General features: G+C 50.1%; 1 protein-coding gene across 4 annotated transcripts in view; it reads left to right on the top strand.

Moving 5' to 3' along the window:
* The window catches only part of LOC119175818 (uncharacterized), a 51,230-nt gene that overhangs the window by 16,816 nt on the left and 12,881 nt on the right, over nt 1-21,533 (top strand). The window contains exon 1 of one of the 4 annotated variants that reach the window (XM_037426814.2): nt 9,778-10,034. The exons of 2 other annotated variants lie outside the window; for them this stretch is intronic. The gene's annotated coding sequence lies outside the window, so the exon portion shown is untranslated. Of the gene's footprint in view, nt 1-9,777; nt 10,035-21,533 lie in introns of those variants that run through there. One more of the 4 variants, XM_037426828.2, reaches the window with a different exon arrangement.

Here is a 21,533-nt window from a genome sequence, read left to right as displayed (position 1 = left end):
CGCTTCGATATCACCGTTGCTTAAGCGTATAGCACCACCCCAACGAAACGAGCAGTCAAGGACGTACATGCCCACTGTAAACTTAGAACACTTATCGCAATGTTTCTATATAGATATCGTTGAACATCTTGCAGCGACGGCTTGACAATGCAACGCCGAAGATTATCAAAAGGAAAGTGGTGTCCAGCTTGGGAGTCCGACCTCAAAGTGTCCGCAGAAGAACTCGGTTTGCCTCATCTGTTGTCGCCGACGTTCGGAAATGTGGGGCTGGGGTTTCAGTTCCTCGGAAAACTGGCAGTTTTGACCTTAGCGCTGTTCCCGTTTATGATAAGCGACTATATATGGCGTGCGAATGCTGACGGGTAGTCTTGGAGGCTTTTTTCTGTATTTAGAAGTGCGAAAAGAGATGCTGGGTGGCTCGTAAAGGAGTTGCCTGCTTATCTGCTACAGCGTGCATAATGAAATGCTATACGGGAGAAAAATAAGTACCAAGCATTAAATGACTCCAGTGAGCAACAAGCCTTGTATAGATGTCTTATCAAACACGAAAATCAGCCGTCACCGTCTACACGAGTGGTGCAAAAAACCATCATCACGTTACGACGTCAACCGAATGACTTCACACGTAGCCATAATTTGCCGACGTCACACGATGACGCCGTCGCTTGGTCAAAGATGAGCCGATCACGGAGGCACTGCAAAAACACGTTAGGTGCAGATAGCTTACTGAAAATGGCGGGGAAGGATAAATACATCAACTGAGAAATGAACAGATGGCTTTCACTTTCGGGTCGTCTAAGGCGAAAGCGGAAGGGACCACGAGCGCATTTTTATTTTCGCGTTGGGAAGTGGAGGGGGGTGAAAAAGCGCGAAACCGCGATGTTGACATAACATTTCAACGTACAGAATTGGATTAGTTAGCTCACTGGAAGCACCAAGCAGCCACTGGCAAGGACGAGCTGCAAGCAATGCAAGTATTCTGTAGTTACACCAGAGGGAACTCTGGCGCTGGTGTCTACGGGAGCAGCAACACATGGCGCTTCAGCCAGCAAATATGAGTGGTGGGTAATACGCGGATTAGTCTAATCATCGTTGTTTCGACTAAGTGGCCCTGGATAAGCTTCGCTACAAAACAAATTTCGGCAAACGTTTTGCAGTAACACTTCACCACTTCGGCATCTTTAGGCTAACCAATTCAGACAGGCTCACTAAGTTTACCACTGTCCGTTTCTTCGTTCGAAACAAAACCAAAACGCAACCACAAACAAAGCCACAAGTGCGTTCAAATTTCGCAAGCATCAAGACTATGATAAATCTGTGCATTACCAATCATTCACACAGTGGGTGAACGTTCTAAGCGCCAGAGTCCCCTCAAGTTAATTTTAAGGAACTCAATGCTGCAAGCAGTGCGAGCAGTGCAAGCAGTGAGAGGAGCATACAGGACGACAAACAAGCAGCACTCGTTCCGTTGTCTTCTCGTATTGTGTTCGTTTCTGCGCTATGTATGCGTATTAGTGATCACTGATGACCAGTCAACGTGCCCGAATTATATCCCCTTTTGAGACAAATTCACAATGTCTGGCATTTCTTCTCCGTCTCGTTTTTTTTTCTTTTATTTTTGTTGATTCGTGACTGTTCTCTGCCGCCGTTTGCTGTTAAACAAAAGTCACGCGCAGCGTAAGGTAGCTAGCTGGCTGGATAAAGTAGCTGGCTTCCACTCTTACAAACGCCTTATTACGTCACGTTCTGACACGCAAGCATAACAACCGCTGTGAGATGATAGAGACTGGCAGGACGGCTGTTTCGATAAAACGGCGATGGGCAGCGTCCGGAATAACCCCCAAGGTGTCGTCCCCTGTACTGGCAGTTCGATTACATACACAGTTTCAGGTGCTCCGAAAACATGCTTCATTTGTGCGTGAAAGGAAAAGTGCGAAGCGTATACGGCATTCATGCGTGGCAGGTGTGCACGTAGTTTTAGGGGCGAAGCTCCTTAAACCAAGGTCTCGTCCCCTGTACTGGCAGTTCGATTACATACACAGTTTCAGGCGCTCTGAAAACATGCTTCATTTGTGCGTGAAAGGAAAAGTGCGAAGCGTAAGGCATTCATGCGTGGCAGGTGTGCACGTAGTTTTAGGGGCGAAGCTCCTTAAAGCGGCAACCGTTCGTCCCTCGTCGTAGTACCTAACATGTCTTACGCTTTGACCTGCAAAGTGGTGCCGGTGAGAGATTTCTCCTGTGCGTTGTTGAACAATAAAAAATTCGCAGCGTGCGCGTTACTTAAAAGCCGAATTCTCCTGTCTCTCATTCCCCATTAGCAGCCATTGGCATGTACATTGAGCACTATCTGACAAGCAAGGGTTGCTACGTTATACTCGCAGGGCGCAACCTCCTTGGTTTTAGAAAGGTTTAGCGAGCGTTGGGCCGCAGTGCCATGAATACAGTGAACTAGTACATATCATGAACTCGAGGTGGTTAAAGGTGGGAAGTAGACACGAAGCGCAAGCCGTAAGAAAGTGTGCGTGTGCCACCTCTCGTTTAGTCCTTGGAATGTCCGCTGGGTGGCGGCGCTTTTATATGCGGAATCACCATCATAATAATCATCAGCCTGACTACGTCCACTGCAGGATAAAGGCCTCTCCCATGTTCTGCCAGTTAACCTGGTCCTGTGCTTGCTGCTGCCAATTTATACCCGCAAACTTCTTAATCTCATCTGCCCACCTAACCTTCTGTCTCCCCCTAACCCGCTTGCTTCTCTGGGAATCCAGTTAGTTACCCTTAATGACCAGCGGTTATCCTGTCTACGCGCTACATGCCCGGCCCATGTCCATTTTCTCTTCTTGATTTCAACTATGATATCCTTAACCCTCGTTTGTTCCCTAATCCGCTCTGCTCTCTTCATGTCTCTTAAGGTTACACCTACCATTTTTCTTTCCATTGCTCGCTGCGTCGTCCTCAATTTAAGCTGAACCCTCTTTGTAAGTATCCAGGTTTCGGCTCCGTAGCTAAGTACCGGCAAGATACAGCTGTTATATACCTTCCTCTTGAGGAATGCGGAATATATGATGAAATATATGCGGAATATATGATTAAAAGATGCGAGATGGTGCTACTTGGAGTGTTGACTAGATGGACGAACGGACACACAGACATGGACGGACGCACGGATGGCTGCACGGACCGATGGACGCATGGACAGACGCAAGGGCGGATGCATGGACGAACGCAGGGGCGGACGCACGGATGGACGTGCGGACACACGAACAGACGCGCGCGCGGACGGGCGGATGGACGCACGGATCGTCATACAGACGGACGCATGGATGGACGGATGCTTCGCCCCACTCTCCATCATTCGACCCGTGGATATGCTGTCATTTTTTTAAAGACGATAGTTGAACGCAGAAATCCTGGTCTGTCTGTCTTTTTGTCTGCCTATCAGTCACACGATACAGTAACCCAGCGAATGCTTAAGAACTTCTTAACGCATCTGGATCTGGTGGCGGCGTTCATACTTGTGAACATTGTAAACACCCCGCATATCTGAAGCGTAGCATCGACACGTAAGCATTAAGTTGTGTGTTCTTTTACTATAAAGTACGTGGATACGTAGATAACGCCTCAATGTTTCTAACGCTTCGCTGAAAATGCGACGCTGTGCACGGAACTGACACCTTTCAGTAACTTTGGGTTCTGTACAAGCTCCTGTTTCCCGACATTACTGCAAGATAGCGTCTATATCTCCCCCTCCAGACAAAAGACGTGTAATGTGAAACGGCCTCAACTCTCCGTTTTGACGGGAAATGTCCGAGTGAGTAAAGGTATTGTGCAGGATTGGTGCCTCCTTCAGATGATCATAAAGTGGCGTACAAAGTACATGTCTGAGTACAATATCTTGATTATATGCGTCGCCAGTGAGGTGTCAAAGGGCACTGGCCCCTCGCAAGCCATACCTGCACTTGGTTCACTCAAGCTACACCATCCAATTGTTCCCGGAATTCAACGTCGGGAACGGTCCCTGTAAGTCCATCCTGATTTGCTGGTATGGTTGGCGAGGTGGCTCGATGGGCTGGAGAAGTCCGGCGGGCCTAGTCGGCAGTGTCTGTCGTAGCTGACAGTCGTGGCAGGTCCTAACGTAACGAGTGACGTCTGCGGCAAGTCGTATCCAGTAGTACTTTTGTTGTATTCTTGCGAGCGTACGGGCAACACCGAGGTGTCCAGCCGTCGGGTCGTCGTGTAGACCTTCAAGTACTTCTGGTCTCACTGCTGAAAGGACCACGAGAAGGTGTCCAGCTCGAAGGGGCGAGAAATTCTTCTTTAAGAGAACTCCATTTCGCAAGAAGAACGACTCAAGTCCTCTCTTGAAAACATTCGGAACAGTCGTGCTGTTACCCTCAATGTATTTCACAAGGCTTCTGAGTTTCGAGTCAGCTCGCGGTTTCTCGGCGAAATCGTCGGTAGTTATCGTACCTAAGGAGCTGTCCTCATCCAGGCCGTCGGGCGTCGGTGGTTCGACGGGGGCACGAGACAAGCAGTCGGCGTCAGAGTGTTTTCTTCCAGAGTTGTAAACGATGGTCACGTCGAATTCTTGGAGTCTGAGGCTCCACCGTACGAGGTGAACTGAAGGGTCTTGCGAGTTGTCTAGCCAACACAAGAGGGTACACGTCCTTCTTTGCGATTTTGTTCAGGCGCCGGTAATCGACGCAAAAATAGTGTCCCGTCCTTCTTCTTCACTAATACCACGAGTGACGCCCACGGACTCTTGGACGGCTGAATGATGTCGTCGCGTAGCATTTCGTCGAGTTGTTTCTTCACGGTGTGGCGTTCGCGCGTCGACACTCGGTGTGGGCTTTGTCGAACTGGTCGGGCACTTTCTTCTGTGATGATGCGATGTTTCGCGACTAGGGTTTGTCGAATTCGCGATGATGACGAGAAGCAGTTCTTGAATTGCAGGAGCAGAAACTTGAGCTGGTCTTGCTTGCACTTCGAAAGGCTCGGGTTGACATCAAAATCTGGTTTGGGACCTCGGTTCGTCGAAGCAGCATCGGAAGCATCGAAGAGGGAGAATGAACTGCTGGCCTCCACGAATTCATCTATGTAGGCAACCATTGTACCACGGTTGATGTGCTTGTATTCGTGACTGAAGTTTGTCAGCCCCATCTATGCCTTGCCGTCACGCAGCTCAGCTATGCTCTTGCGACGCACTGAGTCTGACGGTCCAGGAGAAGGTGCTGATCGCCCTCCATGCCTTCAAGGCTTTCGGATTTTAAGGCTTCAAGGCTTCAAGGATTAAGGCTTCAAGGCTTTCGGATTTTTTGGTGCCAACGGAAATGACGACGCTGGAGGAAGGCGGCACGGTGACCTGCTCTTCTAGCATATTCAATGCGTGATTACTTGGCGTTGTAGGGGTCGGCAGCGTGTTTTCTGAGGTTAGGGTGATTGACTCAAACCTCAGGTCGATGACAGCGCCGTGTTGACTTAGAAAGCCCATCCCTGGAGCAATTTTGTAAGATGACAAAGCTCGCTCGACAAGTCTGGTTATTGATGGTGACTCTAGCTGTGCAGACATCCAGTCGATGTTATTAAAGGACCTCCAGTGGTCCGGATTTCGGGGCCTTACTATGCAATTCTCACTTTTTTAACTTCGTCGCGAAAGACCCGTGCACTGACGAAGGAATAACCGTCTCCAGTATCGACGAGAGCAGTGACGAGGGGGCCGCCGAATATTACGTCGAGGTCGCTGGTTCATCGTCGTGCGTTGCGGTTGGGTCGTGACGTCGGGTCATGGCTACGTCTTTGCTGCACTTCTTCCACGTTGCGTCGTGCCGTCTTCATGATGCGAAGGTTTGACGTCAAGACCCTTTTCGTCTTGCGGCGGGTGCTTGCGATTTTGTTGCGTCGTCGTTGTCGTCAACGGCGAAGGATCTTCGGTGCATGCGTCGTCGTACAGCAACCGCACCTCCATCGATTGCTGCCGTTAGTTTTCTGAGCATTGGCTCGGGGAACGGCCCCGAGTAGGGCCGGTGTACTGTTGGCGTTGCGGTGATATGTAGCGACCTGGCGACGGGGAATGGTAAGGTTGTCGGGGGTCCACTGTGCTCCTGCGAGCTAGTCGGCGATATCTTGAGGCCGTTCAGCCCTCTGTAGACACGGCGCGGTCACGTCGAAACCGCCTAGACCCATTTCGCTGTACTGGCAGCGGTGGTAGGTGTGGCCAGCTTCCCCGCTGTGCTACACCTGTGCTACACTATGTGTAGCATAGTGAGCGATGGTCGAGAGCGTGCCAAACATCGGTTTTCCTCGGCGTGTATCGCTGGCCGGCTGGCGGGCGGTATGACGACGCTGGGGGCCTCGATATTGTCTCACGGCGAAACTGCGGCGATGCGGTGTCTCGGCGGGGGCGTGGAGAAGGGACCTGACTGTGAGCTGCTGCAGGACAGCTCATGGCTTGCACCTGTGGAAGCTGAGGAACGCCCACCAATTGTTCGATCTCCTGGCGTACGACGTCCGCGATGGAGTCCACTTGAGGCTGCGCAGAAGGTAGTAATTTCCGCAACTCCTGTTGCACGATCGCTCGCATTGTCTCACGCAGGTCAGTGGTTCCCAGCGCTCGGATCTCGGCGTAGCTTACAGCCGAGAAACTGCAGTTGTATTGCAATGTCCGCATTTCGAGCGTCTTCTCGATTGTGGATTCTTCCGAGGCGAATTAAGCGACCGTCTTCGGCGGGTTTCTGATCAGTCCGGCGAAAAGTTCTTGCGTTACACCCCTCATAAGAAAGCTCACTTTCTTATTCTCGGTTATGTTGGTGTTGGCGTGACGGAACAGCCGGGTTATCTCTTCTACAAAGATGTTCACACCTTCATTATGAAGTTGAACCCGCGTCTCCAAGGCAGTAGCGGCACGTTCCCTGCAAACGATGCTCGTGAAGGTGTTCAGGAACGTCGTCCGAAAGACATCCCAGGTACGTAGAGAGAGTTATCGGTTCTCGAACCATGTTTTTGCGGCGTCTTCTAGGTAAGAGTAGACGCGGCGCACTTTTTCGTCGGTGTCCCAGCTGTTCAAGGCGGCGACTCTATTGTAGGTATCCAGCCATATTTCTGGGTCTTCAAATGATGATCCCCGGAAAGTGGGAGGCTCCTTAGACTGCTGGAGCAAGTTGGGTACAGGTGGTGCAGGAGCCAGGAGGTGTCATCGTCGCAGTGGTCGAGCTCAGGGTTTTAGTCTTCCGGGTTGGGTCAGGTAGAGGCCTGAACTCTGGCGGGAGCCCTTGCTGCTCGCGGCTGACCCGCTGCTCAGCGTTTGCACCGATGTCCCCTTGACGGCGTGGGCTCGGTTCACGGTTGGAGGGAGACGTTCGGTACATGCGCTAGGAAGCACCTCCACCAGATGTCACGGGGTCGTGACGTGGACGAAGGAAGCAGGTTGCAGGTCGAATAATAAACTGTTTATTCGGGCTGAACTTGTGGCCACGTGAAAGTCAGATTACAGCAAGAAGCTGGCACTGATAGCAGCGAGCAGGGCGTCGGCCGTCGATCAACTGACAAGTGGCGAGGCTTGTCGGCATTTAGACCCTCGCCATCTAAAATTCTAGCGTTATCGCTAGCGGCGACGTAGGTTCCAGAATAATTTGTAGTGTTCACGAAGTTGGCGTAATCCTAACAAAACGAACTACTACGGCCTCGCAGCTTCTCGAACATCGTAGGCGCGGTTTGCGCTGAACGAGGCGATAGCAAAACTTGAAGAAATGAACATGGCGATAATTTCGACCGAATACGGTCCTATACTGCGGGAAAATTCACAGTTCTCAGACCCGGTGGAATTTAAACTTGTGACGCCGATTGTACGCCGCACGTGACTGATGTGACTGCCTTCTTTATCCTGGTGGAGGGTGTTTTCCACGGCTTAGCAACCACCGGTAATGAACAAAACCGAAGCTGCCGCTGAAGTATAGGCCACGACAGTTTTCCACGGGCTATATTCATTCGAAAGTAAATGAAAAACAGGGCGGCACAACTGAGACGCCTCGCGGTTTGTTTGCATTCCTCGTAGCAGACGCGGAAGACAGGAGGAACGCAGTCAGAGGGCACCGTGTAGCTCCGAAGAGCGGCACGTGGCGCCGTTGGCAGTGAGTCGAATTTTGTGTTTGGACTTCCTTCTCGCCCATGTGTTGATAACAGCCGACCAGCTGCGGGTAGCTACGGGATTGAACGAAATACCTACAAGAAGGCCCCCTCCAACAACAAGCGGCATCAAAACCACAAGACACTAGTTCAGGGCAAGAAGTCGCGCCACCAGGAGGAGGGAGACATGGCGGCGACGGCTGGCGGCGCCGCTCATGATGAAGTGGATTGGCGTAATCCATCACGTTGGCCGACATTCCCGCCTTCAGCCGAGGAGAACCGAAGCCGCGAGACTTGCTTCAGCGGGGAGCGGGAGACAGGACCCCTGACGCCTCTTCATGGCGCCGCTTCGTCTCCTGAACAGGCGACAACGTCGTCCGGAATCGCGTATACGACAGACGAATGGCGGTGCTACTACACGTTACGTTTCCCGCCCGGCCCTGCCACGCGCCGAAGGCGGCAAGCAGGCGATTCTGGGGGCACCACGCTGCTGCCGGCTTGAGCGATCGCGTCCTCCTCGTTAGGCCCAACTCCTTTCCCCATTACCGGAGATCTTATATACAAGCTGCGGCCGGGAACGGAAACGTCACTGTGTCTTTCGGCCTGGGGTGGCTAGAGAAACGCAGCTGTTACATGGGCTTGAGAGAGAGAAGGGCACGAACGGAACCAAACGGTGTCTTTCGCCCCGCTTTTCCTCTTTTCGTTTTTTTTTTCACACTGAAACACGAATGCGTGCGCACACGTAAACACATACACACACACACACGCGCACACACACTCACACGCATGGACACTCGTTCTTCTATGGCGACTTCGGCCGTTCAGGTAACGTGAGTACTCCGCAACCACACAGACACGTTCAAGCACGCCAACTAACAGAGTAGCGTAGGTTGTGCAAGAGTGTGCATGCGCAGTTGTGTGGAGACATCCACAGCAAGGACAACTCAGCCCATTGCGGCGGTAAGTTCAAGGGGAGATCAAGAGAAAAAAGGTGCGTATATATCAGGAGTGTACAATACTCCTCGCTTAAATTCGACGCTGGGCACCGGCCACACATGCGCCTCTCTCTGCCGAGGAGGGATAACTCGCTCGGTCGCGGCCCGCTGGCACCTAGTAGTGTTTTTTCCGCTCCACTTGGCTCGGGTTACGGAGCTCGCGGGCTGATATCTCTCGCGTCGGCGCCTGCGGGACTGCGGCTGGCGTGAGGGGGCCCCGAACACACGGCGCCCTGGCGTCGCCGCCGCCACCGCGGCCGCGCAGAAAGTCGTCTGGGACCGTTGCTGGCCGCCACCGACTCCATCCGAAAGGCACCCTCGCGCAGACCCCCACCTCACCCCCCTCCGCCCCTCGGAAGAAGTGGACAAGCCCCCCACCCACGGCCGACACACCAGTCGTGCGCCCCGTTTCTCCTTGACACCCGGAAAAAAACCGACCGACCTACAGCGGCGGAAAGTTTCCCGTGTTTTCTTGCTGCTCCCCGGGTTGGGATCTCGTTTGTCTTGGTGCCGCATCTCCTCGCCACCCTCCTCTCCATTCACGACATCCATAACCTGCGCTTTTGTGTACGCCAAACCGCGAAACCCGATATTCCCGTGGCCCAAATTCCCAATAGGCTTGCGACCTTATTGCCTACTCCTTTCGATATCGCCCCGAAGAACTTTGTTCAGTGAATCTGCCCGATACAAGTGGACATTCCTCGAAGATTCATCTACAAGCAGCGCCTTGTTCCCTTCAATAATTAGCACGTACGAGTACGATAGCAAGAGAAGTGTCGAATGGGAAGGAGTGTAATCGGGGCCGGACCTTTCTTTCTTTGAAGTCGGACTATGAATAGCGACAGTGGACTTCCATGGCTCCTCGTTCTCGCAGCGTCCTGACGGGTTGGCGAGCGAACCAGTGACACCGTTTTGCTGGTGAGTTTGCCATCGGGCTTCTGCATTTATTTATTTTTTTTTCCTCCCTGGGAAATGTTCTACCGGTGGACGAATGGCTGAACGGAAAGCGCGCTGTGAAACTTGCTGTTCTTTTGTTCGTTTTGTTTGAATGTTTCAAGTATGATAGCGAAAGAGATATGCACAGCACGTGGTCTGCTCGCGAGCTGGTGACAGCTGTGACGGCGCATGCGGATGTGCAAATGGGGTAGCTCAATCGTCAAGTTACTCGGAACCTGCTCGTGCGTTTGCGCGACAGCTTGGTGTCAGTGCTGCGATGAGCTTGAAGCATCAGTCTCGTTAGAACATTCAGCTGACTACGCGTTACCGGCCTAAATGAATCCGTAGTACTGGTGAACACACTCTTCGAAGTGCACAGAACAACACAGGACAACCACTAGCGGTTGTCCTGTGTCGCTAGCGTTTTGTGTTTCGTGTCCTGTGTCCGCCAGTGGTTCTCCTGTCTGTACAGTGTGTGTTTGCTAGTACTACGGATTCATTCTTCTTTGTCCCCGAGCGCTTGGTTACGCGCCCAGTGAGACGTGTTCTGGAAGACGAACTTGATTCCATCCAGCTCGGAACTGAAATAGTAACGTTATATAGCCGCCTTCGCCCCGCCGTGGTGGTCTAGTGGGTAAGGTACTCGGCTGCTGACCCGCAGGGCGCGGGTTCGAATCCCGGCTGCGGCGGCTGCATTTCCGATGGAGGCGGAAATGTTGTAGGCCCGTGTGCTCAGATTTGGGTGCACGTTAAAGAACCCCATGTGGTCTAAATTTCCGGAGCCCTCCACTACGGCGTCTCTCATAATCATATAGTGGTTTTGGGACGTTAAACCCCACATATCAATCAATCAATTATATAGCCGCCTTCAAGAACCTCGTATGTCAGTGATATACTTGATAGGCGTTTTTTTTCTTCTGATAACACGTCATATGATGCGCCGAGCCCGCAACCACTCGTACTGTGCGAGTGTCTTCAGAAAGAAATAGTTAATGATTTAGAGTACCTGTGCGAGTTAACCTGTGGAACTCTTGGACAAGTGTTCCACAGAAGCCCTCGTCCCGGATCTGGCCATATTTTATCATTTTAATATGGTTCACCGAGACATCTTTGATGTATTTATGTTAAATAGACAGAAAAAAAAGCCACACTGACACGAAAAAGAAGAGGGTCAGTACGAAACTGTTCATTTTTCAGCAGGCAATGGTCGGCCCAACAAGTTGTGTGCACGTTACCATGCATAGTTACACCACTGCCACGTGACACTTTGCTATTATAAAAAGTGGTGGGTATCCTACCACCCCAAAGCTTAACAAAGAGAGTTTAACAAAGAGCCGTGATACAACATAACGGAACATTTAAGTGACAGCTTGTTTGCAGACCTGTGTATAAAGATGGAACGGTCAAGATTAAATAAAACTATACCAAAACCTCGAAGCTTAAGAAAGAGTACTTAATAAGAAGCAGTGGTAAAATAGACTTGCAAAACATAGCAATGCGTTAGCCCGATGAAGGAAAGGACACCAGCTTCGCAGTTTTATCAGCGTGTGCGAAGTGGAGCTGGTTATTTTTTTAGGCCTTTTCTATTTCCATTACACTGCTTATATGGAATTTATAAACGCTTATGCGAAAACATACACGCAACCTATGCATAAGCATATGTTAATGCAAACAAACTGTTTAAGAAATTTAAGACGACTTCAATGCTTGACACGGAACTCGTACGCCAGCACTCGCATGCATTGGGGTATTCCATCTGTTTCTTAATAAAATAGCTGACTGGACTGGTTGGTTGTGCATGCTTCTATACACAACCAACTAATGAAGTGTGCTGAAGTGGATCTGGGAGGACACCTAGAAAAGAGCGTGTGTTTGAGCTATGCCCCTCCAGGTGGCGCAGTAATACCAGCTGCTCACAACAAAACTGTCTGTACCTTTGTTTGAGTTCGAAAAGACAGTGAGGTTGAGGATAAGAGCTAGGGCATTACATTGCCACGTTTAGTACAGCAATAGTGCGAAAAAGGGGAGGAGGAAGGCACACATAGCAGATTAGCGGATGCGATTTGGTGGTTACGGGCACGCTAGGGAAGGCCACCGGCTAAGCTGTTTAATCAGTGTCCGTAACTTCAATGCGTAGCTGCTCCAATAAAAAAAAATGATTTATAAAGTGCTGAAGCGGAAGTGGATAGATTGTCCCTCGTTGTTCATGCTACCAACCTAAAATATTGTTGAATAATACAGTTGTGTACAGCTGCCCATATAAATGTTTATTTCGTCATAGGACACTGTCCACAATGAAGTCTATTGAATACTTAAATGTGAGTAACACTTCGCTGCTATGGTAGCATAAAAAAATCGTTTTTACGGTACGTAAAAATTAAAGAACCCCAGGTGGTCAAAATTTCCGGAGCCCTCCACTACGGCGTCTCTCATAATCATATCGTGGTTTTGGGACGTTAAACCCCACAAATCAATCATCAACGGTACGTAAAAATAAGAAGGCACAAGTTATGTGTAACGTATGGCACTCAGACGATATCGCAGGAAACAATCTCTGACAGCAAAAAAAAAAAAAAAAAACGTTCACCGATGATTACGATACTGCATAAAGCGAATTCTGTGCGCAGCTTGCAGCGCCGACTGTATATGAAGTTACATATCACTACAGAAATTACCAGTGCTCGAGTGCTACGCACACCTCTCCTTGCATAGCGGACTACACGAACCTAGCGAAATGCCGACAGCACTTGAGATCTACGCACGCCACTATGTTGTTGAATTCCAACGGCAGAGTCGGAGCAGGCGACGGACCGCGTGCTCGGGTACTCGACTCTGGCGTAGAGCAGCGCCTCTTGATCCGCGATTGGAACACAACACGTGTCGCTGAAGCAAGGCGGGAGCGGAAGGTCTATTTTTCATGTGACGAGTCGCCCAGAGTACAGTGCACACAGTTATTCCATTCCGCTGTCGAATTCTGTCGAATCGTCGCTCGAGCGTGGCAGTTTCAGCATCCCTGTCATCACCCGATGAATCACTCGTTCAGAAACATCTTTGACTCGGAGCTGTCGAGCAGTGAAAACAAAGGCGCATAATTTGCCGACTCGTCCATGCCGTCCCACAAGCAGGCAGATGTGTTAAAGAGGCTCCGAAACACTGTTTCAAGTAACCATGAAACAAGTTCACTGGAATAGCTTATTGCCTCACGAATTGAACGCCACAAAAAGTTTAAGAATACGTCCAGTGCGAGTGGAGTTACAAAGGTTTGTCGCATGACGAAATTACATTCTCTCTTCTCTCGTCCCGACGATAGCTCTGGAAGTCAAGCTGGGAAGGATGGCAGGGCCACAGAAAAACGTCACCCATGCCTCGCGATCTTGAGCACTTTTTTTTCTTTTTTCTTTCTTCGAATGCGTGACTTTCTCAGTGTGATCGCGCGCGCACGCGTGGACAAGTAGCGTCCTCCCGCGACGATCTCTGTAACGAGCGAGCGCACCATGTTCAAATCAGCCAATAGCTGATATATGGGTCATTGATGTGTGATTTTTGGGCATATACGTGATTTGTCGAGAGAAGAGAAAGCAAACAATTTTTAGCTGACTTTGATAATTTATTGGGAATTCCAGACCGCGTGATGTGCTACGATATTTGGCTTGCGTGTTGTCGGGAGCATCTACTACCGATCGCCCCGCCGCGGTGGTCCAGTGGCTAAGGTACTCGGCTGCTGACCCGCAGGTCGCGGGATCGAATCCCGGCTGCGGCGGCTGCATTTCCGATGGAGGCGGAAATGTTGTAGGCCCGTGTGCTCAGATTTGGGCGCACGTTAAAGAACCCCAGGTGGTCGAAATTTTCGGAGCCCTCCACTACGGCGTCTCTCATAATCATATCGTGGTTTTGGGACGTTAAACCCCACATATCATCATCATCATCATCATCTACTACCGATCAGCAGCGTTTTCTGACCATGCTCAAAAAGTGTTGCAGGGCCCCTTTAAAGGTAGTACGCCACACTGAAATCCGGTCCACTCTGCCGATTTTGGCGGGGAAACTTTTCCTGCTCCACGGAGTGACTCGGGACAGTTTTTTTGCAGGGCAATTCGTTTTCCCACGTGACAATTTTGATGACGTCAGCACAACGTCGCCACTGGCTTTTTTTCGCACGCAGTCTGTTCAAAGCCGAGACAAGCCGGGACGAGGCAGAAACTGACAATCATGGCCAATCATGCTGAAGAGATGAACTTAACAGTGGTTCTCGAAAAAAAAGACCTAGAATATGATCATTCCTACCTGCACGGAACAAACGAACGTCAGCAAAAAAAAAATTGCCCGCAGCTTCCCTCGGGGGAACACTGAGGAGGATGCGGACCATATAATTGGTTAACGGGGTGTTAAAGTGCGACTTACTTGGGTCGATGGCTAAATTGGTTAACGTGGTTGTGAAATGGGGTGTTAAATTGCGACTTACTTGGGTCGATGGCTAAATTGGTTAACGTGGTTGTAGGAGGGGGTGTTAAATGAGTGAACACGTACACACGTATGCGAAAGGGCGGCGCTGGTCGAAGGGACGTCGATCATTGTGTTTGTGGATTCGTTGGAATTCATTTCACCGCGACCTTGGACGTCGACGCGCCGTACAAACCAACCGACGAGCGGCAACTGAGCGAGCGAGCGCCGACCTTGAGTATATATACAGCACGACGGCGCATGCACTGTCAGCTGTTGAATGTTCTCGAAGCGCGACGCCACATGCGCGTCCACTGGAGAATCAGGAGAATTGTAGATGTCGAACGCGGTGTGTAGAGGAGGAAGGGTGCACAGATGGTGGAGGAGTGAAGCGCGCGCGGTGTGTAGAGGAGGAAGGGATGCACAGATGGTGGAAGAGTGGGCGACGGCGCGACGGCGCATGCGCGCGCGTCAGCTGTCGAATGTTCGAGAAGCGGTGCGGACGGCGCACTACAAGGCGCGAGTATAAGATGCTCCGCATCTAAAAGCTTGTGTCTTATCGTCGTCATCAAGGTTTTCGCGTGATCAGAGGTGTTTGCAATTTGTTTCGCGTTGATCTACCATGCACACAGACATTCTGAGGTCAATTCGAAGGCAAAACAGTTCGTGTTTCTTGTTTTCAGAACTCTCATTGCTACGAGACAGCGAACCATGCACTGCCGTAATGCCCCGTGTTGATACTTCTTTTTCGCAACGTTTACTGTTGGCAACGGCCTTTTAACACGAAAGTATTTTATGCCGCGGTCCACCACGGCTCCGCTGACGCATTTCCGCCACGGATATGACGCTGTAAAATATATACTAACAGGTCGCAAAGAAGAAAAAACTGGCAGACCCCACGTTCAGTGGGAATCGATGATATGCGAAGCACGAATGAGAAATGTTGATATGTCACTTTAAAGTCAGCACAACGTTATAAGGTGGAGGTAAATGATGCCGTACATTACTTCTGTGTCATGATTATCATGTTTGGATATGTCGTTTACCTTCGCTATCTATTCACGTCACGTGATATCAAATTTATCATATGTGGAGCTAGCGAAAAGACCGCGAGCATGCTATGAGCGTGGTATGTTCTCATGTCCTTACATGACACGCATGTCAGGATTATGATATTTGCGCGAGTCATATATTTAGTCATCCATTGACGTCACGTAACACGAAATTTGGTATATGTGGAGCTAGCAAAACGGCTGCGAGCGCATCATGAAAAGCCCGATATAATCCAATGTAGCGTTGACGTGCACGCACACTGGGCACAGCGAGGCTAAGTTAGCAAAACGCGAGCACCCTGTAGTCTGACGCTAGGTGAGACCGGCGCAAACAGCGTCCGTCCGCGCGGCCCGACGGCAACCGGTGTGAAATGCGACATGCTGCATTTCCCGCCGATGCATTACCCAGACAACACTGCGTCTCCCTTTTTTTAGGGACGGAGGGACGCTGGACGCGCTGAAACGCGCATGCGTCAAAGCAACGCAGTGCGGCGCGCGCCTGCGAGCTAGTATATGGCGGGACTGGCACCTGGCATCGCAACGCCGGCGTGACGTGTCGAAAAGAGCGCCGGTGAGCACGCGCACCGAATCACGTCGAAATGTATTGGCACCTTGACTTTGGCATGTAGTCATGTTCTCACATGACACACTTCTCATGATTATCATGTTTGCACTAGTCACATACCTTGGTAATCCATTGACGTCACGTAATACCAAATTTGGCATGTGTGAAGCTAGCGAAACGGTCACGAGCGCATCATGAGTGTGGCATGTAGTCATGTTGTTACATGACGCGCATGTCGTGATCATCATGTTTGTATGAGTCATTTACCTATGTCGTCCGTTCGCGTCACGTTATACCGAATCTGGTACATGTAAAGCTAGTGAAATGGCCACGAGCGCATCATGAGCGTGGCTTGTAGTCGTGTTGTTACATGACACGCATCTCATGATCATCATGTTTGCACCAGTCACATGCCTTCGTCATCCATTGACGTACCGTAATACCAAATTTCATATATGTGACGCTAGCGAAACAGCCGCCAGCGCATCATGAGCTTGGCATGTAGTCATGTTGTTACATGACACACATATCATGATTTTCATGTTAGGGTCTGTCGCTTGTGTTCGCCATGCAATGATGGCATACCATACCAGTTTTGCGACATGCCATGTGAATGAAACCGCGGCAAGAGCTGCAAGACCATGAAATGTAATTCATGACATCCATGTCATGATTTTTATGTTATGACTAGTCAGATATGTTCTTCATACAGTCATGTAATGCCATACCAAGTTTGGTACCGGTACCATTATCGAAACGGCCAGGAGAGCTAAAAGTCGTAGGTGGCTAGATAGATAGATAGATAGATAGATAGATAGATAGATAGATAGATAGATAGATAGATAGATAGATAGATAGATAGATAGATAGATAGATAGATATGCTCAGTCACCAAAGTTCGTTGAGAAATGCTTCGCCTTTAAAAGTGGGTAACGATTTAGAGTACTAGGTACTCTACTATAGGAGAGCATGCAGCCGTCTCGTGGGCGTACATTACATGGTCAGTGAGATCTGAAAGCCGTGGACGCACGGTATAAGAGAATTATATTTCCAGATATGTCTTACATAACTTATGTGCACACAGAAAGATGGACAATGATGATCATGTGTATGTACAGTGCAAGCTGTATTATACAGCGAAAATAACTTATTTGTGTATGCAATGATGTGGACAGAACATTCATGAAGATCGAGATCGATAAACCTATATAAACAATAAGGCTGTTCGTATTGCGCTATTTATTACCTGACGGTTGATAAACCATCGCCTTAATAAAACACGTGCTTCTTTATATTGCATGAGCTCCATGGTGTCCTGGGTGGCGTAAAACCTCCTGCTCATTTTCCAGAGCCAATACGGGGCGCGGAAATAAAGAGCGAAAGTCACCTTTATTAGAAACTTTCGCTGACAATATCTTTAAACTAACCAATTGTTAAGTTGCACGAAACGTTAATATCGTTTTCTTACTTAACTGATTATGTTCCTTCTTTCGCCCATGTATACGATTTCCAACGCGTAGTCCTGACGTCGTAGTGGCTTTGGGAAAACGTGCATACGATTTAAAAAAAAAATCGACAGATTTCACGCGCAGTGGAGGTCAAAACATTGCGAACTCGTGTTAAACTAAGGCACCGATGCGCCTTCTGACGGGTGTCGGCAAAGCTCATGGAGTGTGCACTGCGCACGCGCGCACTTTTTAACTTGCTATCGCGCTCGTTCGCTCTCTTCAAGAGCGCGCACACCGGAACGCGAAAAGAAGCGCAAGGTGTCACTCCCATAGAGTTTCCCACAATACTTACTAGAGGGAACTCTGGCGCTTGTGTCTATGGGAGCTGCAACGCACGGCGCTTCAGCGAGCATGGGAATGATGGGTAGTACACACATTCGTCTAATATTCATACTTCTGGCCTGCCTTTGGCTCCGTGTGTGTTCGTGTGGCTTGGAGCTGTTTTCTTACGAAACAAGTATTAGCAAATGTTCAGCGGTTGCGCTTCACCATTTTATTTTTTCAGACTTACTTTCCAAATGGGCTCACGAAATTCAAAAGGTCTGAATCTTTATTTCAAAACAAAACCGAAACCCAGGAATAAACGAAGCCGCAAGTACGATTCGCCGCCCGCAAGTACGAAGACTAGGCAAATGTGTGTACTTCCCATCATTCCCATGGTCGCTGAACGATCGCAGCGCCAGAGTGCCCTCTAGTTAATCTTGAGAAACTCTATGGTCACTCCTGTTGTCTCTGCAGAAACACGGAACGATGATATCCTGACGAAAACACGTAATGGCGTTTAACATTTGGCGAGCAGGAGCACTTTTAACTGCGCTCGAAGTGCTCTCGCGAGTTGCGGTGCCTTCCAGCGGTCGGGTAGGGGCGTTGTGCTTTCATTGGTCGAGGAAGAGCCCTTTTTGGGCGCCGCGAGCAGTTTTCGGTGCTCCACCACGGAACACCTCCACTGCCAGCGGCGGAGTGAAGAGAGCGCGGAGGAAGACATATGACCTTTTCACGCCACTTCTGGTTTTATGCTCGGCGAGGCGACGTGACTGGCCGAGCAGCGCGAGCGTGCGGCATGCCTGAACATGTCCGCGAAGCGGGGGTGCGGGAAAAAAAATTGGCCACATGACGCTTGCCATCACGCGCGCCCGCTGTATTATCTCTTAGAGCAGCGTGATTGTTCCCGTCCGGAAACGAGAGCACACGTCCCCGATGCCCCCGTGCGCTGCTCTGGCGACGGAGGTCAGTGGCTCTGGCTGCTCCCTGGCGCCTGCTCGCCCAATAGGAAGCGCTATGATTTGTATTGGCAGTGCTCGGTGCGAGATGCTCCGCCTTAGTGCCAGACGTTCCCCCTCTGTCGAAAATGGCCATACAGCGTCAATTTTTTCGAAAATCGACCTATGTGATAAAATTCGCGCGCTGACAGCTCCAGAGTGACCACTTGCGCTGCTTCTAGCGTTCTGGTGCATGCGCACACTGTTGAGGGTGTCAACGAGCAGGCTGGTAGATAAAAAAATGACCCCATATCTGCATGTTAATCTGCAAATGTCGTCGAAAGACGATAGTCTTGCGTGTGGAGAGAGAGAACAAAACATTTATTTGATGTTCTGCGCAAGAAATCGGTGAATGGTATTCTGGAGGCGCTGCGTTGTAGTGCCTCGAGCGTGCAGCGGAGGCGAACGAGCGCATCAAGTCACGTCACACGTGAGGCATGAGCGCTATCTGGCAGTTTTCTTGAAAAACGAAGCGCGTGGCTCTGAGACGGGCGTGCGCCGTCTCAGAGGTGATAAGCTGTAGAACGTAAGGCGACGGGTAGGTGCCACCACCGTGTCGTCTTAGCAAAGCGTTGGAAACACTCACCTTTTCGTGCAAGCGGTGCATGGTCAGCGCAGCGTGATAAACGCTACGGTCTTTAGAATTACTTATGTATGCCTTTTCTAGTAAAAAAACGTACATACAGAATATATACGTGTTGTTATGGTACCTCAGATATGCGCAATAATTGCCTTTTGATTGACAATCGCACAAGTGTGAACGCTGAACCTTGAGCAACATTGGTGGGCGCTGCGAATGGGGTCGGCCGTTTGGGGTATCGGCTGGTGCCGTTCAGAGTACCCGGTAGCGTTGAAAGTGGACAAACAGACAAAAGTACAGACAAACAGACACCAAAATTTTTGTGTCGCAGGTCCCCAAGAAAGGCTATCGTCTTTAAAAAGGGCGCGCGTGCGCAGTGCGCGCTTTTGAGCTTCGCAGGCAGCCGTCGGAAGGCGCAGCGGTGCTGTCTGACATAAGGTCCCTAGATGAAACAAGGTTTGACACGCGCTCCCGTGGTCTGCAAAATTTTGACTGCCACTGTACCTTTGGAATCGATCTTATGCGAAGCATGCTCATGGAAGGTGACTGTATTTATTCAATGAAACCTCGTAGAGTGGCGCTAAAGGTGTGTGCAAGTTAAAGCACCAGGAGCTTTGATACAAGTGATGAAACAAGGTTTGACACGCGCTCCCGTGGTCCGCAAAATTTTGACCGCCACTGTACCTTTGGAATCGATATTATGCGAAGCATGCTCATGGAAGGTGACTGTATTTATTGAATGAAACCTCGTAGAGTGGCGCTAAAGGTATGTGCAAGTTAAAGCCCTAGGAGCTTTGATACAAGTGGGCGCACATAGATATGCTAAACAGCCACAAATGTTTTTATATAATCAGTTGTTCACAGTAGCGTTACGACTGGAACAGCAAAACGGATATTAGTACGGCGGATATTAGCAACACCAAAAGCGGTAAGCTGATATGAAGTGCTGGTGCTCGCGAGGATGGTAACTTTGGACACTGCTACATAAATCAACTTCAGTGGATGGTGCCTAACTACAATATACGTTAACCAGACGTGACGACTGTATCATAGGAGTGAATATGTAGTGTTTATAAAATTGGATGGCCAGCACTCTCACCAGAATTGTAATTTCACAAACATTACGGTCTATTTGTAAAGGAGTTCCGAGACCTGATGTGGCTCTGTGGTAGAGTACTTGACCGCCACGCAGAATGCTGGGGTTCGATTCATGCTGGGACCCTGACATTCGTAGCGTTCACCGGGTCAACCCTGTGGATGTGAACTTTTAGATGCGAAGCAGCTTATGATGAAGTTCAACTCTGTGTGCGTAACCAACATTACCGTGCATGCTCAACAGCTGGCCCAGCACTGCTTTTTAGGCGGCGGGCTGGCGACGCCGCCTTTGACCTGGCGGTGGAAGTCCGGGAGGCCGAAGCGAAGAGGGTTTGCCGTCAAGCAAACCTGGGTATGCGGGCCAATGAAACCGTGCGAAACGGCTACGGTGTAGAGCCGTACAGGACATGAATCGAACCTTGCACGGTCACGCTCACCCTCGACTGCGAGACGGGCGTTTCCTGCAGACGCAAGCAGTTCCCCCTTATGCAAGCCAATGCCATAAGGGTACACTTACAATTCTCGAGCAGGAACGTGCTCTTCGGAAGCATGTGAACACAACGAGATGCACCAGTGGACACTTGATTACGTGGCACTCAGTCGCTCTACCAACGTCGACAACTTGTACCTGACCGACGCCAGCGGGGACCGCCACTTCTACCAGAAGACCTCAAGCGAACACAAGGACATGCTCGGCGAGTTTCAAAGTCTAGAGCAGCGCTGGTTGCCCACCCTGTCGTTGAAGCTCTCGACGTATCACGAGAAAACAGCACAAATTTCCAAGAGAGGAAAAATGCGTAGAGCCGCGTTCCGGTTGGGAAGTATCGTGTTTGAATTGCGAAGCGTTTATTGCATGACAGTTCAGGGTGTTGCTTCTCCGCGTTTGCAACAGATGGAGTGATGTGCTGCCTAAATATGGTGGCGCATACTGAAGTTGCTGTGTTCTCGTGTATAGCTATGTAGCAAGTACGAGAGTGACCAC

This window comes from Rhipicephalus microplus, chromosome 3 (assembly GCF_043290135.1).
Source record: "Rhipicephalus microplus isolate Deutch F79 chromosome 3, USDA_Rmic, whole genome shotgun sequence".
Classification (NCBI taxonomy): domain Eukaryota; kingdom Metazoa; phylum Arthropoda; class Arachnida; order Ixodida; family Ixodidae; genus Rhipicephalus; species Rhipicephalus microplus.
Note: the sequence above shows the minus strand (reverse complement) of the source record. Positions and strands in the feature narration are given on the sequence as shown.